Source organism: Xenopus laevis, chromosome 9_10S, assembly GCF_017654675.1.
Source record: "Xenopus laevis strain J_2021 chromosome 9_10S, Xenopus_laevis_v10.1, whole genome shotgun sequence".
In the NCBI taxonomy this organism is placed as follows: Eukaryota; Metazoa; Chordata; class Amphibia; order Anura; family Pipidae; genus Xenopus; species Xenopus laevis.
The window spans coordinates 72,983,882-73,010,650 of NC_054388.1; the positions used below are offsets into that span (position 1 = coordinate 72,983,882).

At 38.1% G+C, this 26,769-nt stretch overlaps 1 long non-coding RNA gene across 1 annotated transcript; it reads right to left on the reverse strand.

Annotated features, from left to right (window-relative positions):
* Positions 1-201: 201 nt before the first annotated feature.
* Positions 202-26,714, reverse strand: LOC121398919. The gene is made up of 2 exons (XR_005964618.1): positions 24,801-26,714; positions 202-1,682 (listed from the first exon to the last, which is right to left on the reverse strand). It is a non-coding gene; the product is annotated as an uncharacterized LOC121398919 (long non-coding RNA).
* Between the last annotated feature and the right edge of the window lie 55 nt (positions 26,715-26,769).

The window sequence follows — 26,769 nt, forward strand, 5'->3', positions numbered from 1 at the left end:
CCATTGACAGTTAATTTAAAGGTGAGCTACCACTTTAATAAGTGGTTCATAAAAAAGTGGCAATTCTATGACAATGTAAATTTTTAACTGAATCTGGAAAAGATTGTAGCAAAAACAGGCATCATGGGTCAGCATTCCAACACAGGCAATATCCATATCCCCAAAAGGAATAAAATAAGGGTGAAATGTCCATTACTGTACCAGTATTTAAAGTCATTTAGTATTTCAGTACATTGCATCCAAAAACAACAATACTAACCCTCTGGGTATCTGCAAGTTATAGTTTATCAAGTAGACTGCCATAGGTTAGGACTCCACTGCAATCAGTATATGGCACAGTTCTGCAGAGTTAATTGAATCTGACACTTCCAGTTTGTGCTTTAGTATCTGCGTCTAATACAAAGCCCCTTATGTTCTGATCTTGGGCTGTACAAACCACTGGAGCAGAGTTGAATCCCTGGAGGTAACATAGGAGATGCCTTGAGAACTTGATCTAAAACCAGGCTTTAGCTTGGTGAAAAGTTCCTAATGATGATAATTTAATAAGGCACTGCGTGGGTCAGGTTACCATCTGATAAGAAAGCCTTTGGGACATGGTCAGTAAAGAGCTTTGGCTATTATTCTTTCAAAGTTACACAAACCTGTCCCAGAAATGTTGCCTATAATTTGGAATTAGACCCTTGTGTTGTCATAGGGAATGTAGGGTTTGTGTGTGAGGGGCTTTCCCATCCTCTTGTGTAAAGAGCACCATCTATCAAATAGGAATTTTCATAAAGTTACTATATTGATGTGACAGAAGAGGCTACAATGTTCTCTGGATCATAAATATAGAGTGTATATACAGTATATACAATACCAAGGAAACTAAATTCCACTGTTGGCAAGGAATATATACCAAAGATTAATCTAGCCGTTTCAGTCAACACAACTTACCCACCCTAACTGCTTTAAAGCTAGTTTCGGAGGGAAGAACTGAAGATGTTTTTGACTTTGAAAGTCTCCAAGAATACTCTTTAAGCATCATCATAGGTAGAGATATGCTGAATGACTCTGTGAGCTTTAAGGTGGCCATAGACTCAAAGATCCGCTCGTTTGGCGACATCTTTCCCCGATATGCCACTAACGGCATGGCTATATCGGGGGTAATTCGAACGTTCGGCCGTATGGCCGAACAATCGAATTCTGATGCGCCAAGGGGCTCCGACGGGTCGGTCAAAAATCCAACCTTCCCTATCGATATCGTGGCCAGATATCGATCGGGAAGACCCGTCGGAAGCCCCCATACACTGTGTATCTAAATGACAATGGGACTGAGTGTCACAGGAGAGGCCAGGTTTCTCAGGCATGTGCAATCTAATGGACACAACAGTGAGTCATTTTGCAGAGAGTCTGTCTGTAAGTAAATCATTTGAACAAATTAGGAGTCAGTCTGCTGGCTCCAGAGTTACAAGAGATGTTTTTGTGTAATGCCAGTAGAGACGCCATCCACAGAAATCAAAGGTTTTTTATTGGCTGGTCCCCAGTAGGACATCCCGTGCTTATTAAAGAATAGTATCCCCATAGCCATCAACAGTCACGGCCCATTTTACAGGACGCTGTCACGTTCTGAGCTGCTTCTCTGATCAATTCCTCGGGTTTATTGCCCCTGTATAAATGGTTTCTGCACTTTCATGTATGGGTACCTAAAAAAGAAAAACAAATGACCTCTTGAGTAACTGTTATTTATTAAACAATCCTATTTGGACCATTCGATGACTGAGACCATCACAGGCATAACAGTCTCTTCTACACTCCAGCAATGAAGGTATCCCACAGTTTTAATCTGCCTTTTCTTCCAGAGAACAGAGCTATCAGCAACTCAAAGCTAGGGCATTTTTGTCTTTTTTCTGCCAGGAGGACCTCCATTAGCCACCCACCTCCTGCTCCTCTCTGTATTCAGATGCACATTTCATTGGGGCAATGTACAAATGTGACTTTAGCCAAAGGTGGCCAGAAGACAGCTTGAATATTTCATGTGGCTGCTACAAGCTAGCCTAAACCTCCAGCCATAATGAAGAATAACTTCCCTGTATCTGTTGCACATACAGTACTGTCAAGTTGAACATCTTTATTGCAACGTCCTTCACCCTAAAAACCTATCCAAGTTATATCCTAGTATGTAGCCTGCATATAGAGGCAATATTTAGAAGTATACTGGAATTTTATATAAAAGCATGGCACAGTGTGCTAGTGTTGCCCACGATTTGCAAATGACAGGCAGGCACCACTCCGGAACATCCATCAGACAAATAGTAGAATACAGGAGCCAAAGTTAAAGTATAAAACGATATCTTTATTTTACATTATGTCTAAAAGATAAAGCCTTACGCGTTTCATCTCATCCACGGATTCTTAATCATAGGCTAATTTTCTTTAGGTACAGACAAAGTATTTAAAGGAAAGAGGGCCAATAGGAAATACTTGAAATACTGATGTCTGATGGATGTTCCGGAGTGGTGCCTGCCTGTCATTGAATTACTGTGAATTACTCCCCTATGCTGAAGGTCTTCGGCATGAGCATCCGGACCCAACTGGAAAGCGGTAAGCTTATCCTGATGATTCTATTGATCCTTGCTTTTCATGATTGTAGTAATATTGACCAGAAATCATTACAGAATTTATTTACCTAGAGAGTAAACGTTACCTTTAAAAACCTTTTCACCTCATCATAGTTATTATTTTTAAAGTGTCCGAAATATTTTGTAGCAAAAGGCTCCACTGGTCTGGTCACCTCAAATCACTCCTGACGTACAATTATTGCAATATGGTGCGTCTTGGAAATGGTTTATATTTCCTGCAATAAACACTGCTGTTTGTAAACAGTGTATAAAAGAACTTTATGTAACCAAATACTGACTGAGCAGCTCTGTCTCCCCCTTTTTTTTCCAGATTCAGTGAGGGACATTAACCCTTTGCATGTGTTCATCTTAGTAACCCTTATTGTTCCATGCCCCTTAGCAAGCAATTATTTTTTTTATAAGTCTTGTGGGAACATGTGAAATGATATAGGATATAGAGAGAAGGAGGGGGTAGGAGACAACACACAGCAGGATTGAAATAAAAAAATAGCAAAACTAGCAATTATCTCTTAACTCCCTCATCCCAATGTGGCCTTCATTAGTCCTTGCCTCATAAACTATCATGAAGTTATTTACGGCCTCCTCTTTGCTTGTGAGCAGGCCCAGTCTTAGAGCAGATTAGAAGACATTTGCTGGGGACCCCTGAGCCAAAGAATAACATGGTAAAACTCAGGATTTTTAACCTTCAGCCCACCAACTGTTATCAACCTGTTGTTATACTACAACTATCACTTGCTTGGAGATGTAGTTGAGTGAAACCAGTAGAGCCAAAGCTTACATTTTCCTTCAAAGCAAACAGTCTTCCGCCCTGTTGCCCTGCAGGACAGCAAGTTCAGGGGATATTGTGACATATTGTAAGCCTTAATAATTTTATCGTTTTCTCCACCGATACACACCAAAATTAATTCCATACCTTTTTGCAGAAAACAATTCAGGCCAAACACTGCTATAAAAATTATTTCTTAATCTGCAGTTTCCTTTCTATAATGCTTGGAATCCAAAGTTAAACTTGTCATGCATTCCATTCCTGTTATGTAAATCCCATTAAGATTACCTTTCCCGTGGCTGCTTTGTCATTTATCTTGCAAAAAAGTCAGCCTATCATCTCACAGAGGGTGCAGCTATCCTGCTATTGATACACACACATAGCTTACGAGACTATGAAATATTCAGAGTTAAACCCTCCAAACATGTTCGGGCTGCAGCCATAGGTCATGGGGTTAAATCCATAGCTCAAGGCAGATCTTTTGCCCTTTGGATTCAAAACTCCTCATAAAAGGCCATTGTCAAAATCCACATTTGTTAGCTGTACCCTGCTTGTGTCCCACACAGATTTTACAGCCCCTTGCGAGGCCAGGGCTTAACGTATTAACATAAATATCCAGTACCTTTATTCCATATGGAAGACTGACAAGAATACCCTTATTAATGCCAGAACTCTTAAGATAACTGGGAATGTGACTGTCTGAGATGAGGCATTGGAGTTACAGTGGGCAAAGCCAATATAAAGGGAAATAAAATATGAACAATTCTACGTGAAAGAGGTTATTGGCACATTTTTCAAATTGCTTATTCTGGTTTCCATCATCTGGAGGAGGTGACGCTTGACTTCTCAGTTCTCCTATTTAAAAGGTAGGTGATTCAGTATGGAAGAGCTTTAACCCATGTGCCTACTGAATTGGCAGACCAATCTCTTAAAAATTTCTTCCTAATGCAAAAAAATGTCTTGTGATGCACATAAAAAATTACTAATAGAATAAAAAAATATATATACTATTATGTTTTAATTAGTATAGGGAATCTAAACCCAAAAAGTGAAATTAATGTTAACTTGATCAGGGTTTCTCTGAGCACATTTGGAAGTGACACAAATTTATAATAGCAGTTTTGAACTGCCTTTGCAGAAAATATAGATTCGCTGACACTCAAAAGAGATGTTGAGTCAAAAGTAAAACTGCTAACAACCGAGTAACTACTAGAAATAGAAAATGTGCTTAAATGCTCAGAGGGCCACTATGGGTTTACATCAATTTATTGCTTTGGTTTAGGTCTGCTTTAAGTAAAGCAGGAGGAAAGAAAAATAGTGTGTTAATGGCTTATAGGCTCCTTTTGCTGTATATATAAATATATATATATATATATGGATTTTCATACATCAAGTCTACTAGAAAATGTTATAAACATTAAGATGATTTTGGCTCCGATAACGATTATTTATATTTTAGTTGGGATCAAGTACAAGGAAATCATTTTTATAAATTTGGATTATTTGGTATAAACGAGTCTATGGGAGACGGTCTTTTCATAATTCTGCACTTTCTGGATAACGGGTTTCTGGATGACAGATTCCATAACTGTATTCTCAAGCAGGTAATCCAGAATATAATAAGGAAGAATAAAACAAAGACATTTCTTGTGTTTACTAAGGAAGAATTTGGGTCCAGAAGCAAGGTAGAAGATAAACCATATGTAAGAACTCACCCTAGTGGTCTAGTGGGTGGCGGGCTCCCCTGCCACGGCTCAGGCGGGGATGCCCACCGTGTGCGTCCTCTTCCCTTCTGTGCTGACTTCCCTAATGCGCGCATGGCGGGAACTTCGGGGTTTTACGCGCCGGCATGATGACATCATCGCACAACGGCGTGAAATTCAAACTATTTAAAGGGATATCAGTATTAAACTCATTGCCCGTTGTTTGGTTCTATTATTGAAGTTCCTGGGTGTTTTGTCTTGCGATTCCTGATGGATCTCCTGTGTTTTGACCTTGCCTGCCTTTTTGACTATTCTGATCCTCTCCAATCCTAACCTTTGCCTGCCTGATTACTCCGACTTCTCCGATCCTGATCCTAGCCTGCTTGTGACTACTCTGACCTCTCCAATCCGACCTTTGCCTGTCCACTGACTATTCTATGTTCTCCTATCCTGATTCCGGCCTGTCTGACAATTCTCTGCTTGTGCTGGCCCGGCCTGCCTGTTTCTGATCGTGTTCTTCCTTACAGTATCCTGGTGAGACGATTTGGCCCCTTTGCTCGTCCAGAACTGTTAGCTTTGCTTCTCTCTCAAATAAGATCTGGCGGCATCCTATTAGCCGAGGGCTCCTCTCGAGGTGAAAGGTGGCGGTTAGAGGCAGAAGTGAGAGCCGAGACCAGGGAGCTTAGCTTGGGTTCTGGATATAGGGTGCCGAACATAACACCATAATTGCAAAATGGGAAATCAAAAAAAATCCAGTCCTTTGTAACAAATCATAAATGTTGTGTCTTAATTGAAGTCTGCCATTTCAGGGAGAGGCTTCCGTCAAAAGTTCTGATGGTGAGCCATGGGCAAATGTTCCTTTTGCCCATTTATTAAAGCAAATGAGTTTTTGTGTGGATAAAGCATCAACCAACATATGGACTATTTGCAGAGTTTCCCTGAAAACCAAATACTGAACATTCTTTTACCCTTGAACCCATCCTGCCATGAGGCATAAGATATTCATGTTACTAAATTTGTGTTTGCTGCAGAAACCAAGCAATTAGTGCCAGAGCACCATAACACCACGTCTATCAATTAGTTTGTGTCATTCTGCAGCTAATGATAGTGAGTCTGGAAAATATCTAATTTATTTGCAGTAATTGTTTCATCTGTGACATAGAACTGTTTTGTAGCCCGGCTGTACATTGCTACAGGAAAGAGAAAGAACAAGGGACAATCATATTGTTTGAGAGGAGACAGCAGGAAAAAAGTCATTAGGGCTGATAAATACCCAGCACTGGCATGACAACATATCTGTTACAAATAAAAGATTTTGCTTGTTTATAAATGTGAGTGGGGTTCATTCTCTGGTTATTTACAGCTACACGGGCTACCAGGCTGCTGTTATATTGATGATTAAGCAGAAAATGTAAACTGTATGTAGTTCCCAGTCAGGTATAAATAGAAAAATGCAGAGAAGCTACTGCAAATGTACAGTGAGTATAAACTCTGTTATAAACAGGAAAATCGTATCCTTTTATTGGGACAACTATGCTCCCTCTAGAACATTCTTACAGGGAAATGCTCAACATCCAGCCTTTAAGGATTAGGCAATGTAAGTGTAAGAGGTCTATTTACTGAACTGCATTCCAAAAACTTCACACACAGCTAAAAAATCAACAAGAAGTATACAAACATTTATTCCTACTAAAGAATGTTATCATTTTTGGTAGAACGGTACATATAATAGAAACAAATGGATTGTTATGCTGTTTTGCCTACAGAACCAATATACAGTTGATTAATATTGCATGTGAGGTATATACTGAATATTGTGTTTAATTACCGACCTTGCAAATACTGTAGGCATTTCTCTAGGCATTCTGTCACGGATTGACAGATTGACAGTTGACAGATAGTGTACATATAATAGCAATTGTAGGCATGTCACACTATACTACAAGTGGAAACAACATACATTTAATATATCACAGAGATATACTAGTTGTTTATTAAAGGGGTGGTTCACATTTAAAGGAGAAGGAAAGCTACGAAAGCAGTTCATTGCCAATAGATTAGCCTCAATAGTGCAAACTATAACACTATATTTATTCTGCAGAATGCTTTACCATACTTGCGTAAAACGCTCTAGAAGCTCTTTCTGTTTGTTTAGGATAGCATCTGCTGTATTAGCTTGGTGTGACATCACTTCCTGCTGTGTCTTTCCCTGCTCATTCATAGCTCTAGGCTCAGATTACAGCAGGGAGGGAGAGAGGAGCAAACTGAGCATGCTCACGCCCAGGGCAAGGAGGTTTAAGATGAAAACAGGAAGTCTGATACAGAAGCCCATGTGTACACAATAGAAGGAAAGAAATGCTGTGTTTCTTTTGACAGAGGACTCAGAGCAGCATTACTTTGAGGGTTTACTGGTGTATTTATATAGACCTTTCGATAAAGCTTACTAGTTGTAGCCTTTCCTTCTCCTTTAAGTTAACTTTTAGTATGCTATAGAATGACTAATTCTAAGCAACTTCATTTTTCCTTTTTTATAGTTTTTTATAGTTTTTGAATGATTTGCCTTATTCTTGTGACCCTTTTCAGCTTTCAAATGGGGGTGACTGACCCCATCTATAAAACAAATGCTCTGTAAAGCTACAAATGTATTGTTATTGCTACTTTTCTTACTCATTTTTCTATTCAGGCCCTCTCCTATTCATATTCTAGTCTCTCATTCAAGTCATTACTTGCTAATTTGCTAATTTGCAAGGTACTTTGGACCCTAGCATCCATATTAATGAAACTGCAAACTGGAGAGCTGCTGAATAAAAAGTACAGGTAATTTGAAAAAAAATAATGAAAACCAATTGAAAATTGTCTCAGAATATCACTCTCTACATCAGGGGTGCCCAAAAGGTAGATCGGGATCTACCAGTAGACCTATAGCTGGTGATCAGTTGATCTCAAGACACTGTCAATAAACAGCTTGGCTAAATCACCCTTCTATTTTATGCTTTTCATTCAGATAATTATTATGTTAAGTTTGCATAAGAAATTGTTTGTTAAATATAACAATATACATTTTCCCATAAATCAGTATTTAAGTAATATTTTCCATGGAACAAAATGCTAACAATGCTTTTATGGATTTAGTTCATAATGGGACATACCTAAAAGTAGACCTCGCATTAGTAAAGTATGGGCACTCCTGCTCTACATCATACTAAAAGTTAACTCAAAGGTCAATAACCCCTTTTGTTGCATTCCTTTGCTCACTGCTAAGGTTAAGAAGATTCATATGATAGGAGCTGTGTTCCTGTTGCAATGTACTGCCCACATGACTAGAGCAGCACTAATATGTTCCATAAGTATAATTTCAATGACCATGGGTTCCCATTAGCTCTCAGTGATATACTGTATCCTACTGATATGGTTAAGGTATGTATTATTTTATGATATATGATTTAAACGCTGTTTATTTGACATCTTGTAAGGACTTGCCTTTAGATCGTAAGCTCTTGCGAGCAGAGCGCTCTGATCCATATTCTTATTTTGTAACCTTTGTTTGTTAAATTATTGTACGTTGTAAGACAACTGTTTGTTATAAATTTTTGTGAAGTGCTGCATAATATACTGGCACAATATGAATAAATGATGATGATGACTGCCTCATTGGATCCACCCCATTAGACCACAACATCGCTGGGAAATTTATTTACACTGGAAAATCCAAATTCTAACTGCAATTTCTCCTCAAATGACTATGCACTTTTATTATTATTATTTTTTTGTAAGACCACTGTTTGTTTAAACAAATGAATGTAAAGTGTTGCAAGCTTGCTGGTGCTATAAAAATAAATGAATGATGAGGATGATGATTATATACATTATTGTGCAAAGAACTTGCTGCAGAGGCGATGTAATGAGTGTGCATTTTCTTGCATATGCCAGAGAGGGATAAAAGGAATTCCTGCCTCCCATGTATGAAGCAGTCTGTGTTTGTGCAGAATTTCTATTGTGTTTGCATGTTGGTTCATTGTGCTTTTGTCACTGGGAGTTTGGAAAGTGCTAGGGGAACTGTTAAGGAATGTGAGCTTCTTATTCCATGGTGTCTGTCCCCACTATCACCCCAAGGCATGCAGAGATCATGTTCTGGGGTACTCAATACCCAGCATAATACTTTCCCTTGGCATGGAAGTGATAGTAGATTAGTATTTCTAGAAGTTGATGTCATGTTTAACCACTCCTATATCTTGCCATATCATATGTTGCAGAAATAGCTGGTATAAAAAAAAAGATAAACATACCCCTTCCGCCACTTAGATCTGTACAGTTAAACTGAGGTGAAGCATGGAAATATTTTGATGTTTACTGTGACTGGATTTATTGGAGACAGATGCACTACACCTCCCCCAAGATTCCATTAAGTCCACATTATTGTAAGCAACAAGTTTAGTATGTGAAGGAGTCACTCGTCAGCAGTAGGTGGTTCCATTTCTTTATGCTCTGCCTATCCCAGTGGCTAAATGTTAATGGAGAGACTTTGTATTCAGTAAGGCTATTTACATTTTCCCAAAGTTGCAGTCTCTATGATGATAGAGCTTTTAGCGCTTGCTTGGTTAGGCCACCTACCATGTTCCTGTATGTCTGAAATCAATCAGACCAAAAGCTAAAATGTTACCATTAAAACCATTTTTTTCTATTGCGTTTAATAATGCACAAGTTTAATAAAAAACATGTGAAGTTGTAGATTTTTATGCCCTAACTTCAGGGGTATTCCTGCAATGGTAACATTGCCTCAGATTGCACTTTACCAACGGCAGCATTTTGGGGTCACTAAACGAATGCTGAGCCGATAGCCAGACATTAGCAATCAAAAACGGTCTCAGGAACCACTAAAAATAGAAAATGTAAATTGGGAAGGTGCTCAGAGATGTGCTCTGCAAATAAGTTTATACAAATGTGTTTTTGGATTTTGATTCCCTTTAAGGTGATAAAAAAAATTGCCTGTAATGGAACGAACCACGAATGGCAAGGTAGTGAAGGTCACCACTAGTTATAATATTTATGGGCTTTTTATCAGGGACACAAGCAACTGTCTAATTCATAATTATTGTATGATAAAACTGTGGTATAGAATCTGTTATGAAAATACAATTTGCAATGAATCTTAAATATTCATATTTTGTGGGGCATTTAATTGTTTCAATATTTTTGTTTTGTAGATGTTTGGTTTAAACAGCTCTCTGTTAAGTAGGGTTTACTTACCCTAACAAACAGCAGTAATAAGGAAGTCAGTATGGAATATGAATGGCGAGGGCCTGAATAAAATAAAAATGACAATAGCGCGAGTCTTCCTCTTTTGTGCATGCAGCTGTATGCTATCTGATTGTAAGGGTTCCCACAGGGAGGAAAAAGACATGATAGGGGAGCTAATAAAGCAAAATGAAGACCAACCTAAAGGCTACTTAGAATACAAACATCTTCAATTTAATAATTATCAATAAAGGTGTACTACCCCTTTTTTGTCTTGTGCCCTTGGTTTTGTTGTCACATTTCTCATGTTAGTAATAACTAATGCCACAGTTAGCATTATCTAATTATGCCACTTCTTCCCTTAACCAAATTACCCTACCCTGTCCTCCCCATTTATGTTCCAGGAATCTAGACTTTGTTACTGCAGCTAGGGACAGAGCCTGGGGATAGTTGCAGGGAAACCCTTGCCAAAACTTTTTACTGCGAAAAGTGCAAATGCAACGTTTCAGGGCTCCGCCCCTTTCTCAAGCATGTGGATCAAGGTGTAAAGAAACATTTAAAGGTAGAACAATTATAATTAATTGGATTCAATTAAGTAAATTACAATACGTGGATTACAATGTGCAAAAGTGAATACAAAAATTATATAATACAAAATTTATCAGAGTTTAGTGTGCCGGTGTGTTTTTTCTTCGCTGAATTTTGGAGGTTGCCGTATCCTCCAAACACTGGGCACCGAGGTAAGCTGGCTATCTGAATAAAGGGTGTGCGAGGGCCTTCCTAGTACGTGTTCACTGGGATAGCTGCCATCCAAAATCATTGTAAGGGTTTCATATTGCCCAGTTCAGTCTCTAGTGTACAGCATTCCCAACAAGCATTTTAGCAGATATTTTGGGGCTTCTTTTATAAAGATATATAAAAGCAAAGAAGTTTTATAACAAAGTAGTTTAGCAACTTCATTGCTTTTCTTATGTGTATGAATTAACACTGTGAAAGTTTTATAAAGGTTTGCATATTTTTTTATTACAGGCTGATGCCCAACATTATTTTAAACCATTCCGGACCTGGTGTAATCCCATTAAAGTCAATGGGACTGGTGGGCTGGTGGCTTTTTTCAAGTGGACACACTTTTTCACGTCAACATTTTACACATAAATTAGCAGAAAAATATTACAAGGCTTGAAAAATAACTGTGATTTTACATTATGTTCCATACATAGCATTAGTAGCAAAGTACATTGCATTCTGACTCCGCTTTCTTATGCAGTTTTATAAACATGCTTTACTCATCTTTCTGCAGGCTGTTTTATCCCTATGGGACACACAAAAGTATTTTACAAAATTTCTCCTAGTTTTAAAATGCTGAGAGTTTGTCTCCTATCTGACCTTTGGGTAAAGTTTAGCAGGTTCCTTAAAGCAATTTTATGTTGCTTTAGTTCAAAGAATTATGTTTCTATACAAAGCAGCACAAGAAGGGTTGAAGTAGTACTACGTGAAAGAGGGTTTGCTAATTAACTAAACTCTCAGGTATGTATAGAGCACATGGAATTATGGCATATGTGCTAGTTTAAGGTTAACCTTTCCTTGATCTCCACTTATTCCTGTACAATCTGAATAAATTAAATTAATCAAGGGTGTGGGGAATGTGTCTTAAATTATACCTTGGTCTATTATTATAATAAACAAATATGACTTTGGCTCAGCTTTGATTATATACGTTTCTGAAGCCAGGTCAGCAAAAACTGATCAAAAGGGAGAGGGAGTGTCCCGGTTGGCAAGGAAACTGGGTTCTGAAACTGGGGAATCTTGTTTGATTCAATTATCAGCCTTTGTGATGTTAGCAAGTGCCCTTGCCTGAGGATGCTGGGAAGTTTGATGCCTGGATTTCTGAAGATGGCTGAAAAACACTGTAAAAGGCAAGGGCTTATATTTAAAAATTAAAATAACAAAATCACAGTAGTAACAGGATGAAGTGAAACACAGCAAAGCTCATTATTGGAGGCTACGTGAATTTATGGGTGTGCTGGAGCAATGCTCTGCAGATGCCTTCTATATGGAAGTAGCAGGTGTTCTAATATGGGCCACCTGCTTGTTTGATGCTGCTGCGCTGGTTTATCCCGAGGGCAAATGAGAGGAGCTCGCCAAGGAACTCAACTATGAACTATAGTGTCAAATTCAGTTGTTTTAGATAGTTTGTATGTTTACCTTCAAAGATTTCAGAAAAGATGATCACAATACAAAGTATAGAATTCCACACTGTGTATATGCTTTGTCTTAATGCTTCTTCTGACTGAGTTTAAAATCAATTATGAAGACAAGCTTTAGATGGTAATCTCTGCAGTAACCATCATTTGAGTGGTTACAAGTTAATTTATGGACAGGAGAATGCTATGAGATAAACACAGGCCATGCTGCATGAAACTGCTAGAGGTCATTGGTTCATGCTGAGATATACAGATGCTCTGGATATGTCTTACACTTGACAAATGCTTTGTTTTAGGGCAAATTCCACTGATGATCATGGTTTATAATTATGAAATATGCCATAAATCACCCAAAGTTGGATGAGAACCCTATTATCATTGGTATATATGTGTGTGTGTTGGACAAACCAAGAAGAAGTCGCCTGCAAAGGCTCAGTTCAAAGTCAGGAGGAATTTTTGGGGAGACACGTTAAGAAATGCCAGATATAGGAATCTTATCTGTTGCCTGTGTTTATACACGTTGAATTGGAATCATTAAGCATTCATCTCTCTTTGCTTAGACCTTAATTGACCTGAGGGGGAAATCTTGGCTGAGCTCTAGAATCATTATAAATCCTTCCAAAGCTCCTCTAGTTACTTCATGAAAGCCCAGCCTGACCTTGATTGTTGTAAATGATCCGACCCTTCACTTGCACTGTCATCTTTAAAATCCTAGTAGTTTATTGTATTTAGATAATGGCAAATGTAAATAAATCCTGGTATTTGCAGATGGAGGTGCTTGATTTATACAGCAGCTAGTAGGAGTTGAAGGCTTGTCAATACATTTTAGGTAGTTGTGTGCCCTCATGCAGGTGAGCAAAAGCCTATAAAGAAATTGAAATGGAATTTGTGTGCAAACTACAGAGGTGCCATATTTGACTTCAACAAAGACTGCCCTGATCTGTTTGAGTGTACAGTGAAGAATATAAATACGCAGGGAGATGTGTCAGGGGTAGAAGAATCTATCTGTGTGGGGTGTCATGTGGGTGAGATGGAGTGATAAGAAACATGTCTTTGTCTCTATAAGCATGTGCGAGGAGACTGAAAAGGAAAGAGACATACAATGTGTGCGTGTGTTTGTATGAAAATGAGAGAGAGATGAATGTGAAAGACGAAAGAAAGGGTGTGATTGAAAAGAGAATAAATCACTAGACAGTTCCATAGGCCTAACATCTGGAGCTATTTAGTGAGATATGTGGGGAGCTGCCTGCACCTTGTGTGTAGAGAAGCCCTGCTTAACCTATTCTCTGCATGTTTATTATTATTACACTTTATTTAGTAAATGGTCCCATTCCCATTGGCTCTTTACAACACCATAGAGAAATCTTTCATGCCAAACCAAAGCTTCCTAGGGAATGGGATGAGGGACTTATAGTTGAACAGAATAAGGAAAACTGCAGGATGGATATTAGACCAATGGTACACCTATGCAGGCTGCAAGTGGTTAATCTCATTTCATGCTAAGGAGGAAAGTATAAATAATGTTTTATTGGGAAGAAATATTAAAGCAAAGAAAATGTATGATTTGGCACCAAAGAGTGAAGGGATTAAAGGAATTTATAAATCATACCTCTCTACGGTTTGTTTTCATACACATTCATTTACAATTAAGTGGAGTGTTTTGTTTGCTGTTTGCCAGAGAAGTGTGCATTATGTCATTTATCAGTTCTGTCAGCATTTTTCATGGCAACAGCCAGAATATATTTGTTTTAGACCAGGGAGGTCCAGGCTGCACCCCTCTGCTTATTGGACTACAACTTTCAGCATCTTTGAGAGCCGATGCTTTAGAGCTGTATTCTGGTAGGCGGGTGTCATATGGTGCCAGTGATTGATTGCCTGCTTTGTAACCTATTGCCCACATGCCAGTGTCACACCCCTTCCTCCAACTGAGTATTCTCCTTGCTATTGGCTAAGGCCACACAAGCAGTTTTGTCTTCACAATATATTAGCAAAAATAATCCCATGGACAGGACTTCTGTTTTACAGAGTAGATGGTGCCTGGAATACCATGGTGTGAGCACTATATTATGCCATTAGGATCATACACATACCAAAGTTAAGACATCCCTCTGACCCCACTCTGTTCAGTGTGGACAAAAAAAGAACAATGCATTTTTATTGCTCAGAAAAGTAGAGATTTTGGCAATTGTGCTTAAATAAGTAAATAATTAGGGTCATATTTGGTTCACTGCAGTGAAAGAGTTTCCTTCTGCATCCTTATAAGTATTATTATGTTTTCATATCACTATGTAATAATTATTTATAAAGTACCAACATATTTCACAGAGTTCTATAATAGAATGGTGTATGAATTAAGAATTAGATGTCTAGTTTGCATACTGACCAATACAAGTGGAAATTCAAACACCCAGCCATGCTCCTAATACATCCTGTCCATTCCCCAATTATGCCAAACCTCTACCCATGTTCCAGCCAGGTTGCCTAGGGCGCTCTGCATATGAGGACATCATCTTGGAAAGTGTCTGCGACACTTACATGCTCAGTGGGCTCTGAGCAGCTGTTGAGAAACTAAGATTAGGGATTGTCGCACATTATCAAGCAGAAAATTAGGTTTTTCTGTAAAGTAAGCTGATGCTACAAGGCTGATTATTAGATTGTAATACTAATTGCTCTGGTTTCTGTGCTGCCATTTAGTAATTATCTGTATTAATTATTAATCAGCCTTTTTATTGTGAAATTTGGGGAGTAATTCACTAATTCACTTCCGATTTTTTCTGGTAGGAGTTTAAAAGGGGAAGCACCATTTTTCATGATCTGCATTGGGTTTTTGTATAATAACCCGAATTATCTGTGGCTTTCGGGCAATAATCATACAATTATTAACATGTATTTATATAGCGCCAACATATTGCGTAGCACTGTACAATCCATATTATACAGAGTCTTTTCCTGCACCAGATTTTTTCAAGTTAATTTATTGATAAATATGGTAAAAATGTGGATTGGAGTTTGGTCTAAGTGGTTTTAATAAAATAATGAGAAATATTAAGATTTTAGTAAATCACCACCTTTATAGTCTATGTGTACTGTATATTGTTAGTGGGTCCCTAAGCTTAGTTACAGCAGCACAGAGCATGTGCAGTGAATCAGCAGAAAAGAAGATGGGGAGCTACTGGGGCATCTTTGGAGATACAGATCTTCAATGCTAAAGGAATGTGGTTGCCTTGGGCTGGTACAGAAGCCCAAAACATAATGTACAACATTTCTAGCTACTTCTTAAGTTAGGCTTTAGTTCTCCTTTAAAGGGGGAGTCCACCTTTAAGTTATAAATTATAGAATGTCCTATTCTTAACCACTTTTCATCTGGTCATAATTGTTTCATTTGTTATAGTTTTTTAATTATTTGCTATGTATTCTGACTCTTTTCAGCTATCGAAAGGGAGGTCACTCATTCAAGCTATTGTCTGATTGAAAGGGTAACATAGACCCTATCAACCAGATAGCTGCTAAAACTCTAAATTGAAGAGCTGCTTAAAAAAACTAAACAAGTCAAAAACCACCAACGTTAAAAATAAATAAAAAAAACTAAAAATTGTCAGAATAAACTATCTACATCACACTAAATGTTAATTCTAGGTGAACTACCCCTTTAAATTTTGCAAGCTGGGCTAAAAAGGGTTGATCCTCTCATATGGCATTGAAACCAATAAAGTTCCAATATTCTTCTGTCTGATAAGATTTTCTAACCTGCTGATTTTTGCTCTACTGTTTGTTGGGCAGGCACCATACATAGGCCAATAAGCTGCAAACTTAGTCTGGAGGGGTCAAGTTGGCATTTTTATCACCATCTTAAATCTTCAAGAAGCTTAAATATACTATTGGCACCACCATAAAAAAATATATAGGTATGGGACCTGTTCTCAAAAATGTTCAGGGAAGGGGTTTTCCGGATGGGGGTCTCTGAATATCCATACCTTAAACCTACTAAGAAATATTTAAACATTAATTAGACCCAATGGACTTGTTTTAACTCCAATAAGGATTATTTATATCTTAGTTTGAAAAAGGAAATAGTTGGAAAGGAAATTTTTTTTGAATTATCTAATTATAATGGAGTTTATGGGAAATGGCCTTCCCTTTATTCTGAGCTTTCTGTATAACGGATCCCATACCACAGCTTCTGTTTGTGACTACTGCATTCTTACATACTAGAGGCACACATAACAAATGGATTTGGGGAAATCTGTGCAAGGCTGAATGTGACCCTTGTGACTAGGTTTCACATGTCCCCAACTGCAAGAAGGAAGTAATAGCAAGATGTTGAGATTAGTTAAGTAAAAATCATTCTTATGTGCGACTATATAATCTGCTACATTCACTGCTCATTATTACTTAGTGGCTGTGACAGGAATTTACTGTGATAAAATCTGGTGCAGGTTTCACAGGTAACAGAATCCAGTTGAACATAATGGTTAGAGGTCTCTGGGAAGTTAAAGGGTGACTGTTATTCTCATTTTTGACCCTTTCTCTAGAAGAATTACCTCACGGCAGTCCCAGATGTTTGTGTTTATTACATTATCTTTTATTTAAAGCAAAACTGACAAATTCAATAACAATGGATATTAACCACTTGAGTTTTCAGCCATATCGGATTTAGTTCCCATATTTCTGCAATGTCCAGCCCAAGGCACACCATGACTATTGCATTTGTTTATGGGCTAGATATATTTTCCCTTTAAACACAAAGAAAAGCAAAGATTGTATTTAAAAACAATGTAGAATTTTACAAAAATAGGGTAATACCACAATTAAAGGGGAATTTGCATAGTATAACATTTGACTTTCTTTCAACCTACAAAATGAGTTGGAGTTCCCCTTTAAGTCTCCTTCCTTTTTCTACGGGGCCTTAACAGGGTTAAGTAGCAGAACAATCAAGATTAGCAAAGTAAACAGTTCTGCCTAATTTGAAATATGTATTTTCATTAACACTAAAAATATTTAGCAACAGAAAACGCCTAGCACTAATATTGCATGAATAATTAAATTGCAATTTGTAAAAAAAAAAAAAAGGAAAATATGGGATGATAACATGCCTTTAAAAATGAAAGATCAGTTCTACATAGTTCAATAAAAAAATGTTCTTGATATGGAAATGCTGATATAATATGATGCTTTTATGTTTATGAATTGAGTTGAATGTGACTTTTGCGCATTTTGCTTGGCTTGTTTCTTTGCACAGCAAAACATTTCACAACAACTAAACTGTCCCTGTTGCCTCCTATCATGGGAATTACCTAAAAGTGACAATCACCTGCAAAATGCCAGTGCTGGTAGAGTGCTGTCAGGCGATACCCATTCATGGGCCTTGGGTATGTTGTTATTGAGGGTAGTTTCGAGTTGTGATACACATAGCAAAAAAATTCTGAACTTTATGGGTCCTTGGCAAATAAATCAAAGATATTTATTTAATCATAAGGACACCATAAGGTGCATATGATTCAATAAATATTTTTTTAATCATATGCCAATATATTTATACATTATTCCAGCAGTCAATAGCCTTAACTGACAAATGGCGAATGCAGCACCACATACTGGGGTGTCCCAATGCATTTTATTGCTCAAAAATTAATGTGCTAAATGTTAGAATCCTAACTTAATGGATACTTTAATGTCCATTCAAAAGAATTAATAATAATATTAAAATAATTATGGCAGCTCTGTCCTTGTAAGCACTATATGGTCTGTTGTGGTTTGCAGCTGCCAGCACTGTGCAAACTTGCCTCCCTTTCCACCCAACATAAATGCAGCAGTGAACACAAGCAGCCCTATATTTATGGGGGGAACACATTTGGAGAATAGAGACCTGCATAAATTTACTGAAGTGCTGGGCAGAATGATCCCAACACCCTGCTCAAATGACATTGACATCCATTGTCAGTTACAGCTAAACAGATGAATGAATCTGTCTCATTTTGCTGAAAAATTTGCGAAACTGCGAAAAATTGCCTAAAAGCAATACATTTTTACACGTGCAACAATTTTTTCTCACTTCAACTGCATTAAAGTCAATGGACTTTTTTTGTGGTGACTTTGTCTTGGAAACTTTTTTTGTCGAAATTAAATTAAAGTCAATGGGCCTTTTTTCTTGTGGCGACTTTTTTGTCACTACAACACTTTTGTTTTGGTGACTTTTTAGTTGCAGTAAATTTTTTCTAGGCAGATTTTTGTTTCGCAAAAAATTTTGCTGATGGCGAAGTGCGTAATTTCACTGTGAATCCATGCCTGACAAAAAAATGTGCTCATCACTAGTTCTAGGGCTTTTTCTGTAATCTGATACATTGATCCAGATTCCAGTCCAGTGAAAAAAAGTGAGCCCACAATTTATCACATGAAAACAAGATTCAATGCAAGGAGTAAAAACTGAACTCCAAATTCAGTCCCAGTTATTTCCCATATACTTGCTACTTTTATGAGACTTACAAAGGATTAGTTATCTAGCAAAACATGGCCAATTCTTTGAGGTCAGTATGCTGATAATGTCATTATAACATTGTTGATTCATCTCCCTGAATCCTCTGGTTTATACTTTGATACAAATCATTGGCTTTTCCTCCCAAGTGACCCCATAAAACATGTACCCAACTGCTTTTATCTGGCATGTTTTTCTAGCCTATCAGCAGGAATTCACATAGAAGGCCTTTGTGCCATTTGCAAGTTCAAATACATTTAAGAAAGGGGGAGATACAGGAATTTACAGGGTAGGATTTCACAAATGGTAATGTTGTTATTGAGGGTAGTTTTGATGACTTAATAAATCAGCCTTCAGTAATCATAAACTCCAAACTAGAAACTCCAGATTAAATGCCAGGGTTACAGAGGGAATGTACTGCATTGCCCTACAGAATAAGACATAACAGCTCATTATTTTCCATCTCTGGAATCTGACATGCACAGTTTTATAACATGGCCTGTAGCAAATGTTACTGTGACTGTTTGCTAAACCTCTCTCACACCATTAAAATCCCCATTCAGTGGCGGCCGGGGATGTGAAAAGAGATTCCCCACTGAGAGAGAGAAAGAGTATTACAGATAGGGGCTTTTTATCACACGGAAAGGGACGGAGCAGTGCTGTGGAATATATTTCCGCTTTATAATAAAGGAAGGATTATAGAAAGCTTTGACCAAGGAAAATAGTTCAGAAAAATCAACATTATGCAACTGTGCTGAAAGGAGAAGGAAGCTGGATATTTAGGAAGTGACCCACTACTACCTTGTCATAGTGCTTTTATTCAGATCCCTCTTTCATTGAGGTATCTATATCATCATCTTTGCTATAAATTCTTGGCAGGTTATGTTGTGTGTTATGCAAACAGTATTATAAGGGTTATAAGTTAACAGTTCATTGAACTCACGCTGCAGTTTTGTATTTATATGTATAAGAAGGAGCTGCCATATTACTAGATGTGTGGATGACACTAGATATAATTGATGTGAGGCAGCCTTGAATAAAATGTTCTGTTGCTATCACAGGGACAGTTTTTTGCTAAGGTGCTAAAGAATGGCAAATGGGATATTTGCTTTGGGCTTCATCTTTACAGGAGCCCCAATGAAGAAATGTGTGTCGGGGTGGATAGATAAACATCAAAGAACATAGTATATTGAGCAACAATTGCAGCTGCAATTTATCTAATATCCCAAAAAAGACAAGACCACACTCTAACTTCAGGTCTGCAAGGTAGGATGTAGAAATGATTTTCAGCACTGGGCAGCACAGTGGCATTGCTACTTGGCAGCAATCTGCTATCATAGTTATCTCCAAGGTTCGTACAAAAGTACAAAAAGGTGTTGGGCACAGAAAGATCCATACAGGCCACTGGAAAAAATGTAGTTAAAAAGCAAAACCTTTATGCAACGCTATAGCCTGACACATTGCTCCCTAATCATAGGCTTAAGCCATTTATTTTAAGTGTTTACATTTTCTTTGTCTGACATACTTATAGGATATACATCTCCAAGGTTCCCCAGCGTCAATAGACACCATTTCACTCAGCACAGCAATAGTTCAAAGAGCGTGTTTGGACACAAGCACCTTTAATGAATGGCACTGATACACACAACATGTGTGCTTGTTTTAGTGTGACTGCACTTGCACTTTTCTGAACTTCCTTTCTCCTTCCAAGCCAGGACTGGCAATCTGTAGTGTATAGACAAATACAAGAGGTCCTCTGCACTCAACCTATTATCAACAAGAGGACCTCTTTGTGGTCACAGCCTCATTGCACTCCCGCCTAATGCTTTTACTAGTATACAATAATTGTCAAGCTTGTGAAGTAGGTGGAGAGAAAAATACAATGTAGACTTAGGTTGCAGTACAGGTATTAGATCTGTTATCTGGAAACCCAGAAAGCTGAATTACAGAAAGGCCATATCCCATAGACTTAATTTCATCAAAATAATCCAAATATTTAAACATTATTTCCTTTTGCTCTGTATTTATAAAACAGCACCTTGTACATGATCCAGCTACTATAGAATTAATCCTTATTGGAAGCAAAACCAGCCTACTGGATTTATGTAATGGATTTATGTAGTGTATACATAATTTTCTAGTAGGTATGAAGACACAAATTACATAAAGATCCATCATCTAGAAAACCCCAGGTCCCATAGCATTCTGGATCTCAAGTCCTATAGCCGTACTATAATGATTAAACAGTCAAATATCACAGTCCTCCTTTATGCTGGGACCAAGTTTCCTGGTCAAAAAATTGCATGTTTGTTGGAAGCCTTCATGAAATCATCCATTGCTAAGGTAATAATCAATGCAGAGTGACCACTGGACTCTGGCTTCAGATTTGACAGCTGCCCTATATTCTATATAAGAGGAAAAAAAAATATATATATATATATTATATATATATATATATATATATATATATATATATATATTATATTATATATTCTATATAAGAGAAAAGAATGAACTTAAACATATTTTCCTTGCCATTGCACATCACCGTCAATATTTAGCAATAACACTTAAATACACTAAGCACTATATAATGTAATGACTCCTGGAAGACCCCATCCCCAATCAATTCCAGACCTCTTTTTTATTTGATATCTCATGCTGTTGAAGCACAGTTACAAGGGGTATAGTTACAGATGTAAAGCCAATCTTAATAATCTCACCAAAAATGGCAACAGTATATAGATGGACTTGATGAACTTCTGTCTTTTTTTCAATCCAAAATGAACTATGTAACTATGTTTTGACTAATGAAATAAAATATAAACAAGTATTCACTAATGATAGGGCGTGGCATCCATAGATGAACTAGCATGCAAATCATTTTGTTTTGCCACTGATATTAATGCTAGATATGGAATTTTTTTTATTGCTAGCAAATTTCTTTCATCTTCTACCCTGTACTGTCAGTTGGGAATGCCTCGTAATCTAGTTCCCACTAGTCCATTGAGTTGCACTGGCTTCTATTCTGTAAGCCAGAATGGCTCCCAACTGGCCTGGTCTACTTTAAAAGCTGGTTGGCGTTCTGTATAATTTAACCTATATCAGCAGAGAATGTTTGGAAATGCGAAAATCTTTGGCAACCACACTAAGAGCTTGACCAAATAGTTTATATTGTAGCTCAGAATAACATCTGCTTATCCTTTATAGCTGCCAGATTTGCTAATCACTATTAATAATATATACAGATTTTCATTCATTTCGATACTTCGATATCGATATTTCGATAGAGACAATTCCTGCTTCAACCTTCCCGCTGCACCTGCCCAACCTCCTGGTTGGTATGGTAAAAAGTAAGGTGCACAGGATTGAGCCATGTAGTGAGAATGGGTAGTCTGCTGGGGTTTTATCTCTGACCCCACTGTTGACTGCCCAGTCCAACTACACAGATCCCAACCCGCCCATCACTTATTCCCCCTAAGAGTGCTTAGTACATAAATGACTCTCCTTCTATGCACCATGAAACATACAGTACATACCCACATATGCACTAGCACATACAATATTTATTAAACGTGGGTGGAGGGAGGGCGGGTGGCTGGCAGGTGCGGGTCGGAAAATCCCGACCCGCACATCACTAATTCCCCCTAAGAGTGCTTAGTAGATAAATGACTTTACTTCTGTGCACCACAAAACATACAGTATATGCCCACATACGCTTCAAGGAGAAGGAAAGCTGCGGAGGCATTTTATTGCCAAAAGATTAGCTGCAATAGTGCAAGCTAGAATGCTATATTTATTCTGTAGAATGTTTTACCATACCTGAGTAAAAAGCTCTAGAAACTCTCTGTTTGTTTAGGATAGGAGCTGCAGTATTAACAGGGTGTGACATCACTTCCTGCCTGAGTCTCTCCCTGCTCTGGGCTCAGACTACAGTAGAGAAGGGAGGGGGTGGGCAAGAGGAGCAAACTGAGCATGCTCACGCCCAGGGCAATGAGGTTTAAGCTGAAGGCAGGAAGTCTGATACAGAAGCCCATGTGTACACAATAGAAGGAAAGAAATGCTGTGTTTCTTTTGACAGGGGACTCAGAGCAGCATTACTTTGGGGGTTTACTGGTATATTTAGATGGACCTTTCTGATAAGGCTTACTTAGTTTTAACCTTTCCTTCTCCTTTCAATTCCCATTTTGAAACCAAAGATTGGGCTTTACTAGTGCAATTGCACTCTTTGCACTAGTGTTGCAGCCTCCCCCCTGTACAGGTAAGCAGGCAGGGAGAGGGGTTGGCAATCCAGGAGCCACCTCAGGCAGCCCTGAGTACAGGCATAGGTAGAAATGTAGTTTTCATGTGTCTTTTGTTGCCCATGGGCCCCTGGGTGATTGCACCCAAGGGCCACTCAGTTCCTGCCTCCGCTTGCTGCAAAGGTGATGGTGAACAAACAGTGAACACTTCTGCTCCCTTACCCAGAAGTTCTGCAGAGCATCTGCGGCAGACATGTTGTTTTCATGTTTTCATTCCTAGGGGCCCCTTGGTGATTGCACCCAAGGGCCCATTCGGTCCCTGCATCTGCTTGCTGCATAGGTGCTGATGAACACTTCTGCTTCCTTGCCCAAAAGTGCTGCAGAGTGTAGATCTATTATCTGTGGCACTTCAGTACTTTTATCCACAGAACACATATTCTACATTCTGTGGCACAGCCTTGCATTATCTGAGGAGTGGCACTACATGCTCTCACCACTAAATCCTAAAATAGTAGGAACAAAATACCCCATAATATTAAAGCCCAGATTCAAATTGTAATTGATATAACATACCCATTATTAGAATACCCCAATAAAGTGCATGATATATGAATTCACAAGGTGAGACATCTTAAAAGAGGGGCCCCTTTTACCACCTGCGTCATTATCTGCATGCAATTTGTATGTTTGATGTATACACCGTTTAATTGCACAGCGCAAATGTTTTATGTTGCTGACTTAAAGTGTGCTCCTTTGAGTGCTTTTGCAATTTACGTATATATTTTCAATTTACTGTGTTTTCTGATATGTTAGCAGTTTTGAAGAATAATATCAAGCTTTCAGTTCATCATCTCTCTTACAAAGTAAGAGTGTTAGTGACCCTAAGGACCCTAAGGTTGTTGTTACTCAACCATAGGGTCAGTGACCTTCAAAAGGACCGATGAACTGAAAACCTGTTATTGGCAGAATAAAATGGCAAATAACCCAACGACCACTAAAAATAGAACATTGTAAAGTGCTCAGAGGAGCAAATGTAAATCAGCTTACATCAATTACAGTTTAATTGTTTTTTATTTTAAATTCTCTTTAATAACAGTGAATATCCTAAAAATAGATTTTGTTCAGAATTGTAGTACTAATTTTGGTTCTCCTTTTTTTCTTCACTAGTAACATATTTGTTTTTTTTTTTTTAAAAAATGCAAACAAAGTCACATTGCATAGTTATAACTGTCACCAACACACACACATAGAATACAGTTTCTTTTACCTGTTCACGTTCATTAGGCATCCGTGAGCATGTCAGAATTTGTTTCTCTTTACAAGAGTCAAAGCCCATAAAAAGGAATGCAGAAAATGTCACATTTTAAATCCCACACGATCATATCAGTTCTGCTAGACGTAGGGATCCAGACATTGGCATGTACCTTTTTCACTCTCTAACCTGTGGGCTGATTCATCTGTCACAATTTAATAAAGAGACATTCTTGGCAAAATAAATGTTGTAATAAAAAGAGGTTTACTGGCATGCAATTTCATATTTTTGGAAATTAAATTTTCATACCTGATCCCCTCTGGCAGTAAAATGCAATCAATGTATTGTTTTTCTATATTGACACTCCAATTCTAGCTGCAAGACAGTACAGATACATGTAATTACAGCATGTTTAGATTTCATGCTAAACTGTATAGATTGTATTTTTACAGCGCAGAATGTTTTTGCTTTTCATTTCACAAGGAAATGTTGATTTAATCATATATTTAGTTATAGTGAAAGATTTAAACCTGGCTTGTTTTATAGGCACTGTTGGCCAGGAATTCTGTTTTCTAATAACATTCATTCTTGACTATGGCTCATAAATAATAGAGTGGATTCACTGCCTTAAGGCTTGGATAAAGTATTGTGTAGAGGGGCTGTACGCACAGGAACCCCGCAGGAAGCTATTTAGGAGGGGAAGTTATTGTAATTTTTTTCTTCTCTTGTGTTATCACAGAATAATTAGACATTGGAAGCAGTTAATAGCTAGGCACTTTATCCAGCAGCGTCAAACCCTCCCGTTCAGGTCTGAATCCTGTCAATGGAATGGGAATGTGAGTTTCCTTCTGGATTCAGGAGCAGAGCAGGTGTTCAAACAATAAAACAAGAACCCCCCTCCCACCCTCCCCTAATCTGCCTCACAAAAGCTTCCCATATGTTTACCAGAAACAGGAAAAATTCCCCCCCAAAAAAACATCCTGTGCCGGCACCTGATACCATATTTGTTTCTTCTATATTTTCTCACAGTCAATGGTTGTTATTTATAAAGAATAATGCAGTCTGCAAAACAAACGTGGAAATAAAGTGATACTTTTGTGACACACAATAACCCCCTTCCTTGTAGAGACTGCTGCTTAGCCTCAATAGGTTCATGCATACTGATCTCAGTTCCCCTTGACACTGAACAAGAGACTTCAGACAGACTTTTGAACTGGAATTAACTTTGACTTTTTCAGTGGTATTGTAGCATCTACATCAGTGGTACTGATATTTTTCTATACAACAGTAGTACTACACTGCAATTATTGGTAAATTGGTATGGGATGACAAACCACTTTATACGTAGGGGCAGGATTAGAGACAATTCCTGCTTCAACCTTCCCGCTGCACCTGCCCAACCTCCTGGTTGGTATGGTAAAAAGTAAGGTGCACTTGTTCAAATACAGGATTGAGCCATGTAGTGAGAATGGGTAGTCTGCTGGGGTTTTATCTGTGACCCCACTGTTGACTGCCCAGTCCAACTACACAGATCAATTTTACAGAAATGCACACAGTCCTAAGCAGATGCTGTGAAACGTTTTCCATAAAAATGGGTGGGAGCAGGCTATGTAGGAAGAGGGTGCAAAAGTAGAGTGCCAAAAAAATAACATAGATGGGGGTAACAGAAAGAGCAACAGAACAAAAAATGGAAAGAAGGGGCATAATGAAATAGGCAGAAAAAAGCAAAATTGTGAAGAGAAGAAAAGGATGTTGAACAAGGAAATGGAATGAAAGAATATAATGAGAGGAAAGCAGAGTGGAAAAGATCAGAGGACAAGGGTAAAGAAGATATCAGTATTAGTGGTGAGAAAAGGTAGCAGAGAGGAAAGAAAACTAGTGGTGGAAAGAGGGAGTGGTTCAGAAAGGATAAGAGCAGAAGGGGAAAGCAGTACAGATACAGCTCATTTTGCTCAATTCAACTATTCTACTTTCACCTGTGTGGAAAAGGGTCTGAAAGCATATGCAGATTTTAAGGGTTTTCATCAATCCCCACATGGCACTGACCCCAGGTCTTAACAGCTGATAATAGAACAAAACAACTATTACCTGGGCCCTTATTATCAAGCAGAAAATGTTGGCCTGTAATATAAGAATCTCGCTTTAAAATATGAAAAAATGCCAGTGTTTTATATAATATTAATAACTTTTCAGCATATAGGATATGATGTCACTGACATAAGATTGATTTACGTAGCTTAATTTTATCAGTTCGCCAGGTCTAAGCTGGTAAAAGAAA